This window comes from Rosa rugosa, chromosome 5, assembly GCF_958449725.1.
Source record: "Rosa rugosa chromosome 5, drRosRugo1.1, whole genome shotgun sequence".
Classification (NCBI taxonomy): Eukaryota; Viridiplantae; Streptophyta; class Magnoliopsida; order Rosales; family Rosaceae; genus Rosa; species Rosa rugosa.
The window spans coordinates 6,070,345-6,076,972 of record NC_084824.1 but is presented as its reverse complement, the minus strand read 5'-3'; positions in this window follow the sequence as shown (position 1 = coordinate 6,076,972).

The following is a 6,628-nucleotide window of genomic DNA, read 5'->3' as shown; positions in this document are numbered from 1 at the left end:
CTCGATTGTCTAATTTTTCATGTTGAAGAGACTGTTATTCTATCAGGCTTATCATCAACCATCTTCTAGACAAAGTATATTTCAGTCATTCTCTTCTTGTGGTTTGCAAATTCACGGTATTATCTTTTCAATTTACCTAGTTTACTGGTATTTGGAGTATCTACAATGCTATACATGTGTGTTTTGCTGGATTCTTCCTACATATGATGGATGCTGCTATGATTGAAAACTTGCATTGAACTATAAAGCACTAAAGCTTTTAGAACCCGACTTTTTGCACGAGTAACCCGAAAAGTCCAAAACCAAATCTTCTTGAATATTTCAGCGGCTAGTAACCTTATTACACGTGAGTTACCTATTTTCCAATCACTTTTCTTGATTCTATGCCGCTTCTTTACTTTTATGGTTTTCTGGTTAAACCGGACCCATTCTCGTCCTACATCACAAAGCATTTTCACATTGTTAGAGAAAGAGTGTAAAGGTATTATCTTGTACTTCAATATGTTCCTACTTCTGAGCATACTGCAGATATTCTTACTAAAGGTTTACACAAGCTCAGTATTCAGTACACATAGCTCTAATCTCAGTTTGGTTAACTCCAACTGAGATTGAGGGGAGGTGTTGACGAGTCACTACATTGACTCACAGTCAAGGCTGGCTGCTGATGATGTTATTAGAAGGGTGATGATGTGGCATAGTTTATTGAATGCCTAGCTGGATTTACAGGCTGTAATAAGTTTGTTAGAATGTTTGTTAGAGTATTCTAGTGGCGACTATAAATACTGTTGGCTTGTAAGAATTTTGGTGATGTTGCATTGATTGGAAAAACTCTCGGCTACTTTTCTAAAATTCTCTCTAGCTCTACTTCTTCTTCTTCTTCGTTTACCTTCATCTTTCGCTGCATGTGCTCAAGCGTCTATGGCAGTCATGTTATCAAGAATTACAGAAGATGATAAAGGGTAATTTTTGTGGTGAGTAGGTAAACTGTAGGTTGGGGTTGAATTATTAGCAGTATGTCCATGTATTTGATATGATAAAAAAGAAGAGAGAGTTACTGAGACGACTTGGAGCTGATAAGAAAAGTGAGGAAGACGACAATAAAGAATAGAGAAGAGAGAGTAGGGACAAAATCTTTTAACGGATGTTATTGTAAAATCCATAATCCAAAGAAATATAGACCTTTGGATATGACATTAGCCATGTGTGTTTTAATCTGCTTGAAACCTTAGTTAGGAAGGGAAACTGAGGTCACTATTGGTGACTCCTTTACCCTTTTGCCAAAGCAACGCCGACCAATAAGTGCAGGTGACTTTTGCTCAAATCTATAGCAGTGATGGTAAGAGGAGTGAGGAAGACAACAATAAAGAATAGAGAAGAGAGAGTAGGGACAGAGAGATATAACTGAAAAATCCATAAACCAAAGAGGTATGATTGAAAAATTCATAAACCAAAGAGATATAGACCGTTGGATATGACATTAGCCATGTGTTTTAATCTGCTTGAAACCTTGGTTAGGAAGGGAAACTGAGGTCCCTCTCGGTGAAAACTATATTTCCCCACTATCGGTGACTCCTTTTACCCTTTTGCCAAAGCAACTCCGATCAATAAGTGGAGGTGACTTTATTTATAGTAGTGATGTTCCAACGCTACTACAGGTTACAGAATCTGTATATAAGCACTGTCTGAGTACATGTCAGTTGCCAAATCAATTGGATTCACTTGAAAAAAAAATGATGAACAACGAAATGGGAGCTAACTAAAGCAGGGAAAGCTCTGGACAGGATGAGAAAGGTGGTGCGTCGTATTAGAAAGAATATCTACCTTAATTGAATATCAAACGGATTTGATTTGTATAGGATTCTGCTTTGATTGTAATAGGTTGTATAGGATGTCTTTCCTCATTTAGTCTCCTAAACTGTTGGAGACTTCGTGTTGTTCAAGTATACCATTCTGTATATAATATCTATAATCAATAAAATGAAAAGAATTCTAGCCAAATATCCTTTTCTTTCATGGTATCAGAGCAGGATACGTCCTAGCTCTTTATTCTTCCTTTTCAACGCATCTGTTGCGTCCTTGATTTCTTTTTCATTCCTTCATCAGCATCATGACTGAGAACGATGTTGAATATTCAAGCTCTGCCCTCGATTCATCCAATCCTCTATTCCTTCATCATTCAGACCATCCAGGTCTATTGCTTGTTTCAAAGCGATTGAATGGTGACAATTATTATTCCTAGTGCCGTGCTATGCGGATTTCATTGAGTGCTAAGAATAAGATTGGTTTTATTACCGGAAAAATATCGGAGCCTGATGAAGTCAATGATCCAAATAAACATGCTCTTTGGCAACGGTGTAACGATATGGTGCTTTCATGGATACTCCAATCCTTAGAACCAGACTTGGCAGATTCAGTTCTCTCCTGCAATACTCCTCGTGCTATTTGGGAGGACCTTCGTGAGAGATTTTCTCTTGGTAATGCTCCTCATATTTTTCAGATCCAACGAGACATATATAGGATTGAGCAGGGCCAAATGTCTGTTGCTGCGTATTATACGAAATTGAAGGGGTTATGGGATGAGCTTTCTTCTTACAACTCAAATTCATGTACTTGTGGTGTTCAACAAGATCGCACCAAATTGATGCAGTTCCTCATGGGACTCAATGAAACATATTTCGATGCGCGTGGTCAGATATTATTAATGAACCCTTTGCCTTCAGTTCGTCAAGCTTATGCGGCCATTGCACAACAAGAGAAACAACGTGAATTGGCTTCGTCCATTCCTGTGCCGTCAAACATGGCAGCAATGATGGTTCATGGCACCAACAACAACAACAACATGATACCAAAGGGAAACTATCAAGGGAATCGTAGCAAGGAGCCTTTTGAGTGCACTTACTGTGGAGGAGAATATCACAGAGAAGCAACATGTTGGAAGAAAAATGGCTATCCACCCGGGCATCCAAAGCACAAGCCTGAAGAAGGGAACACCAGCAATAAGAGTCGCAATTCACATCAAGGAAACAATAGCTACAAATCTGGTAACAACAAGAACAGGTCTAAGTCAACTCCTTTTGCCAATTTTGTTGATTCCAATACATCTGTTCCTACTTTTCAAGAGTTGCAAAAGACCTTACCAAACCTCACAGAAGAACAATATGTTCAAGTTATTGCTGCTTTGAATCCCATCAAGCCAACGCTGCATCGACCTCTGTTTCAGAATTTTCTAGAGGTTTGTTTCCTGTTGCACCCAACCGCTGGATTATTGACAGCGGAGCAACCCATCACATTACTTCATCTCCTAAATCATTAACAGATATCAATGGTCCTTCTTTTACACCACAAGTTCTTCTGCCAAGTGGGGATAAAGCTAGTATCACCAAGACTGGATCAATTCGATTTACAGACTCATTCAAACTTAATGATGTTTTATGTGTGCCAAGCTTTAAAGTTGATCTTTTATCTGTTGGTAAGACAATTGATGATGTGCATTGTTCAGTGACTTTTTTTCCATCTTGGTGTATTTTGCAGGACTTGGATACGAGGACGATGATTGGTGTGGGTAAGCGACGTGGTGACCTATACTATCTTGTGGCGTTGGCTTCCATTCCTTCATCCCATCGTTTTGCTTGCAACTTGACCATCTCATCCAGTCTCTGGCATCGCCGCTTAGGACATCCTTCTTCTACTCGTCTCCAACATTTAGCAAATAATAATCTTCATTTTGTTTTTGATTCTAGTCATAAATGTGACGTTTGTCCATTGGCGAAACAAACTCGTCAACCTTTTTTTCCTAGTTCTATCTCAACAAGCAAGTGTTTTTCCCTTATTCATAGTGACATTTGGGGACCTTATAAAATTCCTTCTCATTCCCGTGCCCACTATTTCTTGACTATTGTTGATGATTTTTCCAGATTTACTTGGATATTTTTGATGCGTCACAAGAGTGAGACGCAAAATTTACTCCGTCAATTTTTCACTTATGTTGCTACTCAATTTGATACCAAAGTGCGACAATTTCGCTCTGATAATGGAGCCGAATTTCTTTCCTTACAAAATTTTTTTCTTGACCAAGGAGTCATTTTTCAACACTCTTGTGTGTATACACCTCAACAAAATGGTGTTGTCGAGAGAAAACATCGACACATTCTTGAAACAGCTCGTGCTCTCCTTTTCCAATCTTCTCTTCCACATTCTTTCTGGGGAGAATGCGTTCTCACTTCCGTTTATAATATAAATCGTCTTCCCACTTTATTGCTTCAAAAGAAAACTCCATTTGAAGTGCTTTTTAACAAACTTCCTGATTATTCAAGAATGCGAGTTTTTGGCTGCGTTGCTTATGCAACTTCGGTCAACCCATCCTCTAAATTTTCTCCCCGTGCCCATAAGTGCATTTTCGTTGGTTATCTGATGGGACAAAAGGCGTATAAATTATACGACGTTGAAACCAAAAAAATCTTCACAAATCGGGATGTGATATTCCTAGAGGATACTTTCCATCATTCACCCAGAGCATCTTCCCATACTTCCCAGCCTGCAGAGCCTTCTTCACAGGCCCAATCCATTCCCATTCTTCTTCTACCCGATCTGTCTCATTCGTCTGACCCTTTCGCACCTAACACATCGACAGGCCGTTCCCAAACGCCGTTTCCATCTTCTTCCAGCCCCAATTCGCTGTCCTCGACCCCACCTCCGCCGTCCGACGGTGACCCATCCTATTCCGGTGGTGCCCCGTCCCTTTCCGCTCCGCCATCCTCCAGCACCGATCCGGCACCAGTTCCTATCCCTTCTTCTCCTTCCGCTCCAGCCCCAACCTCGGATTCTCCACCACCACCGTCCTCTCCTCCCATCGACTCTCTTCCAATAGAATCTCTTCCAATCGATGCACCTCATCATGCCCCTGGCTTGGGCATCGTTCCCGCTGCTCCTATCCAGCCTCTCCGTCGTTCCCAGCGTCCCCGAGAGCCCAACGTCCGCCTTACAGACTACGTCTGCTCGCAGGTGATGCTGTCTCCACACCACACTTCATCGACCTCGCCAAGTCCCTCACCAGGTACGCGATACCCACTCTATCACTATTTATCTTACCATCGATGTTCTCCTGCACACTTGGTTTATTTGACTAATCGCAGTCAAGTTTCGGAGCCTTCTTCTTATGATGAGGCAGTACTTGATCCGAAATGGCAGCAGGCCATGGATTCGGAATTGAGGGCCCTTATTGATAACAACACCTGGACACTTGCTCCTCTGCCTCCAGGAAAACGTCTCATTGATTGTCGATGGGTATATCGAATCAAGTACCATGCCGATGGATCGATTGAGCGCTATAAAGCGCGCCTTGTGGCCAAAGGCTTCACTCAGGCTGCTGGCATAGATTATCACGATACCTTTTCTCCCACTGCGAAAATGGTTACTGTCAGATGCCTTCTTGCAATTGCAGCTAGTCACGGTTGGTCTTTGCATCAGCTAGACGTTAACAATGCCTTCCTCAATGGTGACCTCCTTGAAGAAATTTACATGACTCCTTCTCCTGGACTTCGGCGACAGGGGGAGAACCTTGTGTGCCGCCTCAACAAGTCCCTCTATGGCTTAAAACAAGCCTCAAGGCAGTGGTTTTCGAAATTTACAGAAGCAGTAGTTCGTGCTGGTTTTTCCCAATCCAAAGCAGATTATTCCTTATTTGTTCGCAAAGATGGTAATTCTCTTACTGCTCTGTTAATATACGTGGATGATATTCTCATTACAGGCAATTGCAAGAAGTCCATACATGCTCTCAAACAGTTCCTTCATGCTCAGTTTCGTATTAAAGACCTTGGTGATTTAAAGTATTTTTTGGGCATTGAGATAGCACGTTCAAAGAAGGGAATTTACTTGTCCCAAAGAAAGTATGCACTAGAGATTATCAAGGACAGTGGTTACTTGGGAGCCAAACCAGTTGAATTTCCCATGGAGGAGTGCAAGCTTTCGAATAAGGGTGAGCAGCTTAAAGATCCAGCAGCATATCGGCGTCTAGTTGGCCGATTAATTTATCTGACCATCACCAGACCCGACATTACATATTCAGTGCATGTTCTAAGCCGATTTATGCACGAACCTCGTCAGCAACATATGGCGGCTGCACTCAGGGTGGTGCGTTACTTAAAGACTGCTCCAGGCCAAGGTTTACTTCTTCACTCAAATAGTTCATTAACATTGAGAGCATTTTGTGATTCAGATTGGGCGGGTTGTCCGATTACCCGTCGTTCGACCACGGGATATTGTGTGTTCTTGGGTGATTCTTTAATTTCATGGAGGACGAAGAGACAGAAAACAGTCTCATTGTCGAGTGCCGAAGCCGAATATAGGGCTATGGCAGGTACATGCTGTGAACTCACATGGTTGCGTTATTTGTTAGCAGACTTACATTTTCCTGTTTCGGTTCCTGCTGTTTTGCATTGTGATAATCAAGCGGCGTTGCATATTGCTGCAAATCCGGTGTTCCATGAAAGAACCAGACATATTGAAATGGACTGTCATTTTATTAGGGATAAAATTCTGCAAGGTCAGGTTGTTACTAGACATGTTACTTCATCTCAACAATTAGCAGATGTGTTTACTAAGGCTTTGGGAAAAGAAAAGTTTAAGTCAC